Source organism: Oncorhynchus nerka, linkage group LG18 (assembly GCF_034236695.1).
Source record: "Oncorhynchus nerka isolate Pitt River linkage group LG18, Oner_Uvic_2.0, whole genome shotgun sequence".
Lineage (NCBI taxonomy): Eukaryota > Metazoa > Chordata > Actinopteri > Salmoniformes > Salmonidae > Oncorhynchus > Oncorhynchus nerka.
Window position 1 is genome coordinate 76,533,010 of NC_088413.1, and position 16,700 is coordinate 76,549,709.

Consider the following 16,700-nt stretch of genomic DNA (forward strand, 5'->3'; position numbering starts at 1 on the left):
ACGGAAATACATTTCGTGTCTAAAATTGGATCCTTGGGATGTCCCAACTCTAACGACACCCCATTGAAGTTGACATTTAAAATTGTACAGGTATGGGTTAAGGTTAGGGTTATGTAAGGGTTGTGGTTAGGCTTATGGTAGGGGTTAAAGTCAGAATTAGAGTTTAGGGTAGTGACGTCCCAAGGATCCCATATAGCATTAATGGGCGGGGCGTGGCTGTGAGATTCCTCAGAGGGCAGTCGGTTTGAAACGAGGCGACAGTAGGAACTAAAAGCTGATATTTTGCAGTCCTGAACCGACAACGGTCCTCTAAAAACAACTTCAGGTAGGTTGCTGAACGATTTAATTCAGTTTAGATAAATGCTATGTTATTCAATTAATTAAAATAAGTGTTTATATCTGACGACCGAGCCGAGTTTCGGATGAAAATATTAAACAATGTGGTTGTAAATATAGGTTTGTAAAATCTATCTTAATCACTTCCAATGCAGTATTCTGTAGTTTGGTCAACATAAATTCACTTTTACGTCGGTATCAATTCACATTATATTGTTTTTAAGACAGAGTAAATATTTAGCTCCGGGAAAGGTCCCGTTTTAACTCAGTGATAAAGCCGCTTACCGACTATGTTACCTGTTCTAAATGAGCGCGCGTTACGTGTGGTCGGTTTCAGAACCCTGGACAGCGCTGGGGCGCTCATTCTACAAACAGGCAACATCCCGACAAAAACAACACAGAAACGTTGAGAGATTTTAAAGTTTGTTTGTAGAAACGCTGTAAAAAAAGTTCAACTGTGTAATTTGTTTTGAAAAAACTCCGTGTTTTGTATTAAGAGGTCAGCATTGAAAGAGTAAGAGAGATGTTCTCCAATTGTGACATTCGCAAGCTAGACTTCACCATTTGTCACAGAAATGGGTCATTCAGTAGCCTAGACAAGGCAATACAGTAGCTCCGTAAGGTATTTCTCGGGGAAACAAATGTCAAGACGCTGTTTAAATGTAATTGGTAAGATGGTGCGATGTTGCCATTGACCTTTTTTTTGGTAATCATTTAGGTTCAAATGTTATGTTATATGGAGCGAAAGGTTAAGACAGTTTTGCTTGAGACACGTGGCTGTGTTATGTCAAGTATTTCTCAAGCCAAAGCGACTATGGCGATGTATCATGCTATTCGTGCCCACCTACAGCCTCTGCCAAAAGCTCATTCGCGTCGCTGGATGTGAACATGTGTCTCTTTCTTCGGTTCAAAGAGGTGTAGCTTAAACCACACATTAAAGTAGTCACAGTTCCGTCAGCCAACACAGGGATAAGACGTGATTATGATATAGCCTAGCTAATACACTATGTGTAGGCAGAGTTCCCGGTGGGAGAGGAGCTGTGGGTGGGGTTGCCAGATTCGCTGCCAAGGGGATATCCCTCCTTCACACTTCTTAATAGCTTACATTGAGCCTCAAGGCCCAGTGCTTTAACCCTGGGAGTTCTGGGTATTTACATCTGTATACATGTGTCAGGGGAGACAACCTGCTCAATCTGAGGTAGAGGTATCCACATTGAGGTAGAATACAATACAATATTTGCTTTGTTGGTCCATTTGCATGGATATGCTTAATTTATTGCTGTCATAGTACCCAACCTGACACACTGCCGAGCAACGTCCCCTGGAGCAAAGTTCCGTGCTCAAGGGTACAATGGGGGAAGGCAGTATATGGGATAAATAGGTAGGCAGATCAAAACGTATTTGTTTCTGTATCAGTGACTGTGTGGTCCACCATTGGCCTGTATAGTGCTGCTGCTTTAATACACAGGATTCTATGTTATTCTCCAGGGTTTTGACCCGTGAAGAGGAAGCCGGCACTCTTTGACCCAGTCAGACAAACAATTGGGGAAGGAAAGCTGCTCAAAGAGAGCTTCAGAGACTCACCCAGATCACTTCTAATTCAATGGGCTAAGTTGGGATAGTGATGTTGAAGCACTTAACTATCTTTGCACTATAGATCTAGTTTATTTGGAAGCAGGGTCTGGCAGACTGACGTTTATACTGTTCCCTCATGTCTTCCTGGGGTACCGTGTGTAGGCAGAACTTCAGTAGCCTGACATCCAAACTTGATTTCCCAGTTGATTCGCTTCAATGATGAGTGTCTAGAACTTCACCAACTCACCTCGATCTCTCCCATTCACTGTTCTAACTCAGGATAGTGAGACAGGAGCACTAGATTATCTCTGCTCTAGTTTTAATGGAAGCAGGGAACGCCTGACAGACACATTATTGAGATGCTGTGTAGGCTACATAGCAGTATGTTGAAGTTGTTCACATGAGTAGTGTATTTACAAGTGGAGTGTTGGTATTTTCCTTGTTGTCCCTGGCTTTGATAAGGGTTAGGGAGCCTGGGTTCGGCCAAGCAGGGGGACAACAGAACAGAACAGTAGGTGGCTTGGTGGCTGAGTTGGGCTATAAGGATCACTCACTAACACACAGAATGGAGTGGTTTTCCAAAGTGGTAGCCTAAGGGCTGTCTCCATGTAAAATATGACCTTATGAACAGATCTAGGATCAGCTTATTGTCCCCAAATAGTAACCTTAACCGTTGGTTGTCTTCCAACAACATGTGGGAGGAAACCGCACAATAGCCACATATGACCTTATAAACAGATCTAGGATCAGCTTACAATAACCACTCTAACTGCAATGTGAATAGTCTATATTCAGTAGTCTATATCCCCGATAGGACTATAAACCCGTCTTCCCCAATCTGCATTGACTGCGCTCATAAATGCACTGCTACTCACATACCTCGTGCATTTCATCGCGTACCTTGTGCATTTCAACACATACCTCTGGCATTTCTCACATACCTCGGGCATTCCCTCACATACCTCGGGCATTCCCTCACATACCTCGGGCATTCCCTCACATACCTTGTGCATTTCCTCACATACCTTGTGCATTTCCTCACATACCTGGTGCATTTCCTCACAGACCTCGTGCATTTCATCACATACCTCAGGAATTTCCTGACATACCTCGTGCATTTCCTCACATACCTCGTGCATTTCCTCACAGACCTCGTGCATTTCCTCACATACCTCGTGCATTTCATCACATACCTCGGCATTCCCTCACATACCTCGTGCATTTCCCCACATACCTCGTGCATTTCCTCACATACCTCGTGCATTTCCTCACATACCTCGTGATTTTCATCACATACCTCGGCATTTCATCACATTCCTTGTGCATTTCCTCACAGACCTCGTGCATTTCCTCACATACCTCGTGCATTTCCTCACAAACCTTGTGCATTTTCTCACATACCTCGTGCATTTCATCAATACCTTGTGAATTTCCTCACAAACCTTGTGCATTTCCTCACATACCTCGTGCATGTCATGACATACCTTGTGCATTTCCTCACATACCTCGTGCATTTCATCACGTCCTCTTCAGTCAAACAACCAATAATATTGTGCGCCTCTGGTTCTTTTCCTGTGTTTGGTCCGGACCTCGTTCTCACCTGCAACGAACTGCACCACGGGACAAATTGAAATGGCTGTGCATCATTTAGTGTGCGCATCTGAGTATGAATGATGTTCACACCAGTCCAGACGAACCGAACTAAGGGGAGAAACTAGGGGGGGGGGGGCAAGCATTTGGTGTGAAAGCCCCCTTAATCAGGTCTGTGGGGGGGTGTAGTTCAGGGGGAAGAGTCATCCACGAATTACTGTACACGGCAGAAGAGAGATGTTGTTGACTTCCACCTGCATGACAACTGATGACTAACAGTATATCAGAGTCAGGAGATTTATATCTGTTCTACTGTACTGATCATGTCTTCATAGCTCTCAAACTCAACTCTGGACCCGGAAGCCAGTTCCACTGCTTTTTTAAATGGTTCCCCTCTAATCAGGGACTGACTTAGACCAGGGACACCAGATGGGTGCCATAAATGATCAAGTAGAATAGAAAAGCAGCAGTAGTCCGGACTTCGTAGGGTAAGATTTGAAACCCCCTGCGTAGGCTGTTGGGCTGTGGGCAGGTAATTTAGCAGGTTAGAGCATTGGCCCAGTAACCAAAAGGTCAGTGGTTTGAATACCTGAGCCGACAAGGATAAAAATCTGTCAATGTGCCCTTGAGTAAGGCACTTAACCCTAATTTGCTCCATGGGTGCCATACTACTATGGCTGACCCTGTAAAACAACACATTTCACTGAGCCTATCCAGTATATGTGGCAATAAAACATTTAGGTATTTTTTTTTTGTTCAGTAAGAAATAGGTCAGAATAAATTCACATCCAAATGGCTTTGTGCAGACTAGTATGAAAGTATGAAAAACACTGTATGTTCATCATCTGAATCTACATTTTTACTAATGATTCTTCATTTAGAAAAATACTTGAATGGGAAAAACGTCCAGAATCTTGGGTCTTGCCAGTCATCATATTAAGAGTCAACATTCCCAATACCGGTCTATTAGGCATCATCTAACTATATTGATGCGAAGTTAGTTCACGTCAATACAGTGTTTGCATAATGATGAATACAAGTGTCCTGAAGCAGATACCACGCCGTTAGTACCCTTCTATGGCACTGTATACATATCGGTTCTATGACGGTTCTATGGTTCTATGACACTGTATACATAGTGGTTCTATGACGGTTCTATGGTTCTATGACACTGTATACATATCGGTTCTATGACGGTTCTATGGTTCTATGACACTGTATACATAGCGGTTCTATGACAGTTCTATGGTTCTATGACACTGTATACATATCGGTTCTATGATGGTTCTCTGGTTCTATGACACTGTATACATAGCGGTTCTATGACAGTTCTATGGTTCTATGACACTGTATACATATCGGTTCTATGGTTCTATGACATTGTATACAGATCATTTCTGAAACCTCTTGGAATCTGCTCTGGGAATGCCTATTTGATCTGAATGAGAGTGCATATTTGCAGTAACCCGAACCCCCCCCGACACGCACGGATGCATGCACACACAAACACACACTCAGAAGTCACCTCAAAGCAAGGGCAAGCTGGGCATGGTGATACTGTCATCCATCAGAACTGTGGAGCCTGTCGGACTAACTAACTAACTCACTAACACTAACATAGACACAACTGCCCCAGCCCAGACAGTACTCCTAATGAATCTACCATCTGTGTGGGTGGGAGTTAAGGTGTCAGCATGCTAGCAGACCTCAGCTAAGTGTGCTCGCATACACCCTTAAGAAACCTTCACTTGATAAACGAGAAAAAAGCGGCGACTAGTACAGTTTGTCCATTTTGAGACGCCTTAGCCAATATACACTTCCTCAAAATAGTCCGAATGAATCTAAGATAACTCAAGAAATCTGTCAATTCATTTGGAAGTTTTTGCTAAGGAGATCTTAGTCCCACAATTTTACATCTAACTAATGTTTTTTTTTTAAATGAAAAACGAGTTGTCTCTCGTAGAATGACAACAAAGACTTTATTGAAGAATCCCTACTGTTGACCAATTATCGACGAAGGTAGCGTAGACATCGGCCCCCGAACTTCGGTTTGCCTCCAGAAAAAAATGTTGTGTGCCTGAACAGCTGAAAAAACCCTCACCGAAGACCAAAACATCACAAAATGTCGTCATCATAGATGCACAATCTGTTCCGAACTGTTTCGGCTGGGAAGCTTTCAGACGCCTTTACAGTAGAGCAGAGGCACGGGGCACATCTGGGCACAGGAGTCCTGTCACTTTGAAGTCACCACAGAGCAAGGTTTGTTTACAGCTCTGTGGAGGACGGGTATGTTTACAGCTCTGTGGAGGATAGGTATGTTTACAGATCTGTGGAGGATAGGTATGTTTACAGCTCTGTGGAGGATGGGTATGTTTACAGCTCTGTGGAGGATGGGTATGTTTACAGCTCTGTGGAGGATGGGTATGTTTACAGCTCTGTGGAGGACGGGTATGTTTACAGCTCTGTGGAGGATGGGTATGTTTACAGCTCTGTGGAGGATGTGCATGAACAACACACAGCTCTGTGGAGGATAGGTATGTTTACAGCTCTGTGGAGGATGGGTATGTTTACAGCTCTGTGGAGGATGGGTATGTTTACAGCTCTGTGGAGGATGGGTATGTTTACAGCTCTGTGGAGGATGGGTATGTTTACAGCTCTGTGGAGGATGTGCATGAACTACACACAGCTCTGTGGAGGATGGGTATGATTAGAGTTGAGCTCTGTGGAGAATGACTATGTTTACAGCTCTGTGGAAGAGGGGTATGTTTACAGCTCTGTGGAGGACGGGTATGTTTACAGCTCTGTGGAGGATAGGTATGTTTACAGCTCTGTGGAGAATGACTATGTTTACAGCTCTGTGGAAGAGGGGTATGTTTACAGCTCTGTGGAAGAGGGGTATGTTTACAGCTCTGTGGAGGACGGGTATGTTTACAGATCTGTGGAGGATAGGTATGTTTACAGCTCTGGGGAGGATGGGTATGTTTACAGCTCTGTGGAGGATAGGTATGTTTACAGCTCTGTGGAAGATAGATATGAACAGCATAGAGCTCTGTGGAGGATGGGTATGAACAGCATAGAGCTCTGTGGAGGATGGGTATTTATACATTTTTTATTTCACCTTTATTTAACTAGGTAGGCAAGTTGAGAACAAGTTCTCATTTACAACTGCGACCTGGCCAAGATAAAGCACAGCAGTTTGACACATACAACAACACAGAGTTAGACATGGAGTAAAACAAACATACAGTCAATAATACAGTCGAAAAATAAGTCTATATACAATGTGAGCAAATGAGGTGAGATAAGGGAGGTAAGGCAATAAATAGGCCATGGTTGCGAAGTAATTACAATATATCAATTAAACACTGGAATAGTAGATGTGCAGAAGATAAATGTGCAAGTAGAGATACTGGAGTGCAAAGGAGCAAGATAAATAAATAAATACAGTGTGGGGATGAGGTAGTTGGATGGGCTATTTACAGGTGCAGTTATCTGTGAGCTGCTCTGACAACTGGTGCTTAAAGCTAGTGAGGGAGATATGAGTCTCCAGCTTCAGTGATTTTTGCAGTTCGTTCCAGTCATTGGCAGCAGAGAACTGGAAGGAAAGGTGTCCAAAGTAGGAATTGGCTTTGGGGGTGACCAGTGAGATATACCTGCTGGAGCGCGTGCTACAGGTGGGTGCTGCTATGGTGACCAGTGAGCTGAGATAAGGTGGGGCTTTACCTAGCAGAGACTTGTAGATGACCTGGAGCCAGTGGGTTTGGCGACGAGTAGCGAGGGCCAGCCAACGAGAGCATACATGTCGCAGTGGTGGGTAGTATATGGGGCTTTGGTGACAAAACGGATGGCACTGTGATAGACTGCATCCAATTTGTTGAGTAGAGTGTTGGAGGCTATTTTGTAAATGACATTGCCGAAGTCGAGGATCAGTAGGATAGTCAGTTTTACGAGGGTATGTTTGGCAGCATGAGTGAAGGATGCTTTGTTGCGAAATAGGAAGCCAATTCTAGATTTAATTTTGGATTGGAGATGCTTAATGTGAGTCTGGAAGGAGAGTTTACAGTCTAGCCAGACACCTAGGTATTTGTAGTTGTCCACATATTCTAAGTCAGAACCGTCCAGAGTAGTGATGCTGGCAGGAGGAGGGCAAGTGATGCTGGATGGGCGAGTTGCTATGGAGGGTGCAGGGCTGTTGACCGGGGTAGAGGTAGCCAGGTGGAAAGCATGGCCAGCCGTAGAAAAATGCTTATTTAAATTCTCAATTATAGTGGATTTATCGGTGGTGACCGTTTTTCCTAGCCTCAGTGCAGTGGGCAGCTGGGAGGAGGTGGACTATACAGTGTCCCAGAACTTAATGCTACAGGAGGAACATTTCTGCTTGAAAAAGCCTTAGCTTTTCTAACTGCCTGTGTATATTTGTTCCTAACTTCCCTGAAAAGTTGCATATCGCGGGGGCTATTCGATGCCAATGCAGAACGCCACAGGATGTTTTTGTGCTGGTCAAGGGCAGACAGGTCTGGTTAGAACCAAGGGCTGTATCTGTATGAACAGTATGAGCAGAATAATGGCTAATGGCTTGTGTCAGGTTGTATAGATACATCTGGGAAGGAGGGAGATAAAAGAGTGTGCGTCTCTCAGGGCAGATGTGCATGTGCTCACAAATGTGTTTGCGAGTCTACGGTCTATGTGAGCGTATGCATGAACACTTTTCTGTGTGTGTGTGTGTGTGTGTGTGTGTGCATAATGGTGCGGAGGCGTGGGGGTTGGTGGAGGGAGGGTGGGGTGGGTGCTCTGCCTGGTAATGGTGAGGAGGCGTGGGGTTTGGTGGAGGGAGGGTGGGGGTGGGTGCTCTGCCTGGTAATGGTGAGGAGGCGTGGGGGTTGGTGGAGGGTGGGGGTGGGTGGGTGCTCTGCTTGGTAATGGTGAGGAGGCGTGGGGGTGGAGGGAGGGAGAGAAAGGGGGAGGGGCTGTGAACAGGCCTACTCCACTAGATTAATACTGTAGGTTTTATCCTCTCCGAATGGGACGCTCTGGCTTTAGTCCCATAATCCCCTCTGGGAAAGATGATTGCTTCGAATCTCCTGAATACTGCGTTGCCATCACAGGCCGTACCACTACCCGCATGCATGTACACACACAAAATCATGCACATGCACACACTAACAGTTGTATAATTATATATTATATTCAGATATTGCCTCTGTGTCCGTTACTAATACAGACCCTAGCTGAAAGACAGTTTTCTGTAGAATCTCTGATTTCTGAGGAACTCTTCCCTGCTCTTCAGAGCAGGTTTCTGTTCCGATTTGCTTCAGTGTCTCAACAAGGATCCGTAATATTCCATGATGTGAGCACTAGCAGTGGGTTACAGTGTGTTGGTGCTAGCAGGGTGTTACAGTGTGTTACAGTGTGTTGGCGCTAGCAGTGTGTTACAGTGTGTTGGCGCTAGCAGTGTGTCACAGTTTGTTGGCGCTAGCAGTGGGTTACAGTGTGTTGGTGCTAGCAGTGGGTTACAGTGTGATGGTGCTAGCAGTGGGTTACAGTGTGTTGGTGCTAGCAGTGGGTTACAGTGTGTTGGTGCTAGTAGTGGGTTACAGTGTGTTGGTGCTAGCAGTGGGTTACAGTGTGTTGGTGCTAGCAGTGGGTTACAGTGTGTTGGTGCTAGCAGTGGGTTACAGTGTGTTGGTGCTAGCAGGGTGTTACAGTGTGTTGGTGCTAGCAGTGGGTTACAGTGTGTTACAGTGTGTTGGCGCTAGCAGTGTGTTACAGTGTGTTGGCGCTAGCAGTGTGTTACAGTGTGTTGGCGCTAGCAGTGGGTTACAGTGTGTTGGTGCTAGCAGGGTGTTACAGTGTGTTGGTACTAGCAGTGGGTTACAGTGTGTTGGTGCTAGCAGTGGGTTACAGTGTGTTTGTGCTAGCAGTGGGTTACAGTGTGTTGGTGCTAGCAGTGGGTTACAGTGTGTTGTTACAGTGTGTTGGTGCTAGCAGTGGGTTACAGTGTGGGTTGGTGCTAGCAGTGGGTTACAGTGTGTTGGTGCTAGCAGTGGGTTACAGTGTGTTGGTGCTAGCAGTGTGTTACAGTGTTGGTGCTAGCAGTGTGTTACAGTGTGTTGGTGCTAGCAGTGGGTTACAGTGTGTTTGTGCTAGCAGTGGGTTACAGTGTGTTTGTGCTAGCAGTGGGTTACAGTGTGTTTGTGCTACCAGTGGGCTACAGTGTAATGGTGCTAGCAGTGGGTTACTGTGTGTTACAGTGTAATGGTGCTAGCAGTGGGTTACAGTGTGTTGGTGCTAGCAGTGTATTACAGTGTGTTGGTGCTAGCAGTGTGTTACAGTGTGTTGGTGCTAGCAGTGGGTTACAGTGTGTTGGTGCTAGCAGTGGGTTACAGTGTGTTTGTGCTACCAGTGGGTTACAGTGTAATGGTGCTAGCAGTGGGTTACCGTGTGTTACAGTGTAATGGTGCTAGCAGTGTGTTACAGTGTGTTGGTGCTAGCAGTGTGTTACAGTGTGTTGGTGCTAGCAGGGTGTTACAGTGTGTTACAGTGTGTTGGCGCTAGCAGTGTGTTAGTGTGTTGGCGCTAGCAGTGTGTCACAGTTTGTTGGCGCTAGCAGTGGGTTACAGTGTGTTGGTGCTAGCAGTGGGTTACAGTGTGATGGTGCTAGCAGTGGGTTACAGTGTGTTGGTGCTAGCAGTGGGTTACAGTGTGTTGGTGCTAGTAGTGGGTTACAGTGTGTTGGTGCTAGCAGTGGGTTACAGTGTGTTGGTGCTAGCAGTGGGTTACAGTGTGTTGGTGCTAGCAGTGGGTTACAGTGTGTTGGTGCTAGCAGTGGGTTACAGTGTGTTGGTGCTAGCAGGGTGTTACAGTGTGTTGGTGCTAGCAGTGGGTTACAGTGTGTTACAGTGTGTTGGCGCTAGCAGTGTGTTACAGTGTGTTGGCGCTAGCAGTGTGTTACAGTGTGTTGGCGCTAGCAGTGGGTTACAGTGTGTTGGTGCTAGCAGGGTGTTACAGTGTGTTGGTACTAGCAGTGGGTTACAGTGTGTTGGTGCTAGCAGTGGGTTACAGTGTGTTTGTGCTAGCAGTGGGTTACAGTGTGTTGGTGCTAGCAGTGGGTTACAGTGTGTTACAGTGTGTTGGTGCTAGCAGTGGGTTACAGTGGGTTGGTGCTAGCAGTGGGTTACAGTGTGTTGGTGCTAGCAGTGTGTTACAGTGTGTTGGTGCTAGCAGTGTGTTACAGTGTGTTGGTGCTAGCAGTGTGTTACAGTGTGTTGGTGCTAGCAGTGGGTTACAGTGTGTTTGTGCTAGCAGTGGGTTACAGTGTGTTTGTGCTAGCAGTGGGTTACAGTGTGTTTGTGCTACCAGTGGGCTACAGTGTAATGGTGCTAGCAGTGGGTTACTGTGTGTTACAGTGTAATGGTGCTAGCAGTGGGTTACAGTGTGTTGGTGCTAGCAGTGTATTACAGTGTGTTGGTGCTAGCAGTGTGTTACAGTGTGTTGGTGCTAGCAGTGGGTTACAGTGTGTTGGTGCTAGCAGTGGGTTACAGTGTGTTTGTGCTACCAGTGGGTTACAGTGTAATGGTGCTAGCAGTGGGTTACCGTGTGTTACAGTGTAATGGTGCTAGCAGTGTGTTACAGTGTGTTGGTGCTAGCAGTGTGTTACAATGTGTTGGTGCTAGCAGTGGGTTACAGTGTGTTTGTGCTAGCAGTGTGTTACAGTGTGTTGGTGCTAGCAGGGTGTTACAGTGTGTTGGTGCTAGCAGTGGGTTACAGTGTGTTTGTGCTATCTGTGGGTTACCGTGTGTTACAGTGTAATGGTGCTAGCAGTGGGTTACCGTGTGTTACAGTGTAATGGTGCTAGCAGTGTGTTACAGTGTGTTGGTGCTAGCAGTGTGTTACAGTGTGTTGGTGCTAGCAGTGGGTTACAGTGTGTTGGTGCTAGCAGGGTGTTACAGTGTGTTGTGAGTGTGTGAGTTGTGTTGTTTGTCGGGGCGGGTTGTATAATGTTTCACGTGTCTACAGATGCACAATCTGTCAGGGTTCCACACACACACACACACACACACACTAGTTATGAAGAGGGTTAAACCAAGGCCTCATACCTTTTAAAGGGTTAATCAATTGTGTTATGATGAACTGTAAGGTCTCCTCATCAGGAGACCTCTCTGTGTGTGTTAAAACCTGTTTCTGAGTGTTCTGACCTTCAGACACTGTCAGAAGGCGTCTACATTCAGACTTCTCCTGTCTGGATCCTACTGTGGTTATCTGGTTTTCTGAGAACACAAGGCTGCCAAAGACCTGATGAAACCAGCCAGCTGTCAGAAGATGGTCTCGTTCACCTTGTTATGACCCTATACTTGTGATGAAAGGTCAGGTTTTGGTCAAACCCACTTTTGAACTTTTAATTGCTGATAAGATGGTTACTTCTGTCAGGGGGAGGTCAGATGTATTAAAATGTTGTTGCCATGGAAACTCACGCACAGAGGACTGGGAGAGACTGTATGAGTTACAGGATGTTACAAGATGTCTTAGACATTTTGCAGAACTTGGGGAGAACTATCATATACTGATTCTCTGTATCAACTTCTGCCTACAATTGTATTACTAAAAGGAGTATTTTAATACGTAAACAAAAAGTCTGTTTCCTTTCCATTACTAATGTATGTTTGATAATTATATAGACCTGATCATTTGTTGAGGAAATTGACCAACAGATGCCTGGTAATGATCCAAATCTACTGACTGTTGCCAGGAATCAATTACCCACCATTAATGAGATTCTCTGGTACTTTTGTGTACTTTTTAGCCAGTAGTTCTGAAAGTAGCGCTCACGATCCAAAAGAGGTCCCCAGAAGTAGCATACTACGCATTGGCTAGAACTCAAATTGCCAGGGTGGGTGGCCCACATGGGAGAAAATGTAGGGAAAATGGCGCAGCACAGCTGCCAGATTTCATGGCTAATTGCGGTAAAACAGTAATTTTACTCATAGATTATGCATGCATGAACTACACATTGACACGTCCAGCCCAAAGCGGGAGGGCATTTGTGATGTCATCAGCCTCCATCTCCATCAATAGAGAATAAAAGAGGAAAGGCCCCTCCCACTTGTGCCATGTCATGATTTACCTGGACTAGTTATTGAGATTTGCCTTTTGTTAAGTAAATCATGTGTTATTAACTGAGGTGAAAAGGAGACTGGAGTGCCACTTTAAGTAGTCCAGGCTTCAGCCTTTTCACCACAACAGATCAATCCACAGCCAATCCACTCGATACAATACACATCGCGGAAGTTCGGCTTTACTGCATGATTGAAATGTAAAGGTAATGTTCCATCGTTAGCAGAGACTGCATTCACGGTAAATGCTACATATGTCGGCTCAATCAGAAATTACCTTTAAATTGATATCACTTTACAGACTGAATAGATCCCTAATGAGTTTACCATCACACCTCACCACATCAGTCAATGATCAGAGTGTCTGGTAAATGACTACAAGTCTCTAACCTCCCCGTGGTGCCACCTGACAGGAACCGAGAGAGCGAGAGAGAGAGGTCTGTTGGGTTTTATCTGCTTGCCGCCATTGTGTGGAAGCTGTCAGCACCTATTTCACGCTCTTAGAGCCTCGAATGGATTTCTGCGCTACATCTTTGTCAGATTTCTTCAAATATTTAGCAGTGGGGCTGGCTGGTTCAGAGAGGGGTAGGGCTGGAGAGGGTAGGGTTAGGGGTAGGGCTGGAGCGGGTAGGGTTAGGGGTTAGGGGTAGGGCTGGAGAGGGCAGGGTTAGGGGTTAGGGTAGGGCTGGAGAGGGCAGGGTTAGGGTAGGGCTGGAGAGGGCAGGGTTAGGGGGGGTAGGGCTGGAGCGGGTAGGGCTGGAGAGGGCAGGGTTAGGGGTAGGGCTGGAGAGGGTAGGGTTAGGGGTAGGGCTGAGAGGGTAGGGTTAGGGTAGGGCTGGAGAGGGCAGGGTTAGGGGTAGGGCTGGAGAGGGTAGGGTTAGGGTAGGGCTGGAGAGGGCAGGGTTAGGGGTAGGGCTGGAGAGGGTAGGGTTAGGGGTAGGGCTGGAGAGGGTAGGGTTAGGGGTAGGGCTGGAGAGGGTAGGGTTAGGGGTAGGGCTGGAGCGGGTAGGGTTAGGGGTAGGGCTGGAGCGGGTAGGGTTAGGGGTAGGGCTGGAGAGGGTAGGGTTAGGGGTAGGGCTGGAGAGGGTAGGGTTAGGGGTAGGGCTGGAGCGGGTAGGGTTAGGGGTAGGGCTGGAGAGGGCAGGGTTAGGGGTAGGGCTGGAGAGGGCAGGGTTAGGGGTAGGGCTGGAGCGGGCAGGGTTAGGGGTAGGGCTGGAGAGGGTAGAGCTGGAGCAGGTAGGGCTGGAGAGGGCAGGGTTAGGGGTAGGGCTGGAGAGGGTTAGGGTAGGGCTGGAGAGGGTTAGGGGTTAGGGGTAGGGCTGGAGAGAGTAGGGTTAGGGGTAGGGCTGAGAGGGCAGGGTTAGGGGTAGGGCTGGAGAGGGTTAGGGTTAGGGGTAGGGCTGGAGAGGGTTAGGGTTAGGGGTAGGGCTGGAGAGGGCAGGGTTAGGGGTAGGGCTGGAGAGGGTAGGGTTAGGGGTAGGGCTGGAGAGGGTAGGGTTAGGGGTAGGGCTGGAGCGGGTAGGGTTAGGGTAGGGCTGGAGAGGGTAGGGTTAGGGGGTAGGGCTGGAGAGGGTAGGGTTAGGGTAGGGCTGGAGCGGGTAGGGTTAGGGGTAGGGCTGGAGAGGGCAGGGTTAGGGGTAGGGCTGGAGAGGGCAGGGTTAGGGGTAGGGCTGGAGAGGGTAGAGCTGGAGCAGGTAGGGCTGGAGAGGGCAGGGTTAGGGGTAGGGCTGGAGAGGGTTAGGGTTAGGGGTAGGGCTGGAGGGTTAGGGGTTAGGGGTAGGGCTGGAGAGGGTAGGGTTAGGGGTAGGACTGGAGAGGGCAGGGTTAGGGGTAGGGCTGGAGAGGGTTAGGGTTAGGGGTAGGGCTGGAGAGGGTTAGGGTTAGGGGTAGGGCTGGAGAGGGTTAGGGTTAGGGGTAGGGCTGGAGAGGGTAGGGTTAGGGGTAGGGCTGGAGAGGGTTAGGGGTTAGGGTAGGGCTGGAGAGGGTAGAGCTGGAGCAGGTAGGGCTGGAGAGGGTAGGGTTAGGGGTAGGGCTGGAGAGGGTAGAGCTGGAGCAGGTAGGGCTGGAGTGGGTAGGGTTAGGGTAGGGCTGGAGAGGGTAGGGTTAGGGTAGGGCTGGAGAGGGTAGGGTTAGGGTAGGGCTGGAGAGGGCAGGGTTAGGGGTAGGGCTGGAGAGGGTAGGGTTAGGGTAGGGCTGGAGAGGGCAGGGTTAGGGTAGGGCTGGAGAGGGCAGCGTTAGGGGTAGGGCTGGAGAGGGTAGGGTTAGGGCTGGAGAGGGTAGGGTTAGGGGTAGGGCTGGAGCGGTCAGGGTTAGGGGTTAGGGGTAGGGCTGGAGAGGGTAGGGTTAGGGTTAGGGCTGGAGAGGGCAGGGTTAGGGGTTAGGGTAGGGCTGGACAGGGTAGGGTTAGGGTTAGGGCTGGAGAGGGCAGGGTTAGGGGTTAGGGGTAGGGCTGGAGAGGGCAGGGTTAGGGGTAGGGCTGGAGCGGGCAGGGTTAGGGGTAGGGCTGGAGAGGGTAGGGTTAGGGGTAGGGCTGGAGAGGGTAGGGTTAGGTGTAGGGCTGGAGAGGGTTAGGGTAGGGCTGGAGCGGGCAGGGTTAGGGGTAGGGCTGGAGAGGGTAGGGTTAGGGGTAGGGCTGGAGCGGGTAGGGTTAGGCGTAGGGCTGGAGCGGGCAGGGTTAGGGTAGGGCTGGAGAGGGTAGGGTTAGGGTAGGGCTGGAGAGGGTAGGGTTAGGGTAGGGCTGGAGAGGGCAGGGTTAGGGGTAGGGCTGGAGAGGGCAGGGTTAGGGGTAGGGCTGGAGAGGGCAGGGTTAGGGGTAGGGCTGGAGCGGGCAGGGTTAGGGGTAGGGCTGGAGAGGGTAGGGTTATGGGTAGGGCTGGAGAGGGCAGGGTAGGGGTAGAGCTGGAGCAGGTAGGGCTGGAGAGGGCAGGGTTAGGGGGTAGGGCTGGAGAGGGTAGGGTTAGGGGTAGGGCTGAGAGGGCAGGGTTAGGGGTAGGGCTGGAGCGGGCAGGGTTAAGGGTAGGGCTGGAGAGGGTGGGGTTAGGGGTAGGGCTGGAGAGGGCAGGGTTAGGGGTAGGGCTTGAGAGGGCAGGGTTAGGGTAGGGCTGGAGAGGGTAGGCATAGGGCTGGAGAGGGCAGAGTTAGGGGTAGGGCTTGAGAGGGCAGGATTAGGGTAGGGCTTGAGAGGGCAGGGTTAGGGGTAGGGCTGGAGAGGGTAGGGTTAGGGGTAGGGCTGGAGAGGGTAGAGCTGGAGCAGGTAGGGCTGGAGAGGGCAGGGTTAGGGGTAGGGCTGGAGAGGGCAGGGTTAGGGGTAGGGCTGGAGAGGGCAGGGTTAGGTGTAGGGCTGAGAGGGCAGGGTTAGGGGTTAGGGCTGGAGAGGGTAGGGTTAGGGCTGGGGAGGGTTGAGCTGGAGAGGGTAGGGTTAGGGTTAGGGCTGGAGAGGGTAGAGCTGGAGAGGGTAGGGTTAGGGTAGGGCCGGAGCGGGCAGGGTTAGGGTAGGGCTGGAGAGGGCAGGGTTAGGGGTAGGGCTGGAGAAGGTAGGGGTAGGGGTAGGGCTGGGAGAGGGTAGAGCTGGAGCAGGTAGGGCTGGAGAGGGCAGGGTTAGGGTTAGGGCTGGAGAGGGCAGGGTTAGGGGTTAGGGCTGGAGAGGGCAGGGTTAGGGCTGGAGAGGGTAGAGCTGGAGAGGGTAGGGTTAGGGGTAGGGCTGGAGAGGGCAGGGTTAGGGGTTAGGGTAGGGCTGGAGAGGGCAGGGTTAGGGGTAGGGCTGGAGAGGGCAGGGTTAGGGGTAGTGCTGGAGAAGGTAGGGGTAGGGGTAGGGCTAGAGAGGGTAGAGCTGGAGCAGGTAGGGCTGGAGAGGGCAGGGTTAGGGGTTAGGCTGGAGGGGGCAGGGTTAGGGGTTAGGGCTGGAGAGGGCAGGGTTAGGGCTGGAGAGGGTAGAGCTGGAGAGGGTAGGGTTAGGGTAGGGCTGGAGAGGGTAGGCATAGGGCTGGAGAGGGCAGAGTTAGGGGTAGGGCTTGAGAGGGCAGGATTAGGGGTAGGGCTTGAGAGGGCAGGGTTAGGGTAGGGCTGGAGAGGGTAGGGTTAGGGTAGGGC

General features: G+C 49.3%; 1 protein-coding gene across 2 annotated transcripts in view; it reads left to right on the top strand.

The window, feature by feature from the left end:
* Positions 1-239: 239 nt before the first annotated feature.
* LOC115133269 (synaptosomal-associated protein 25-B-like) overlaps positions 240-16,700 on the top strand; it is a 72,814-nt gene continuing 56,353 nt past the window's right edge. For both annotated transcript variants that reach the window (XM_029666331.2, XM_029666332.2), the window contains exon 1: positions 240-325. The gene's annotated coding sequence lies outside the window, so the exon portion shown is untranslated. The remainder of the gene's footprint in view (positions 326-16,700) is intronic.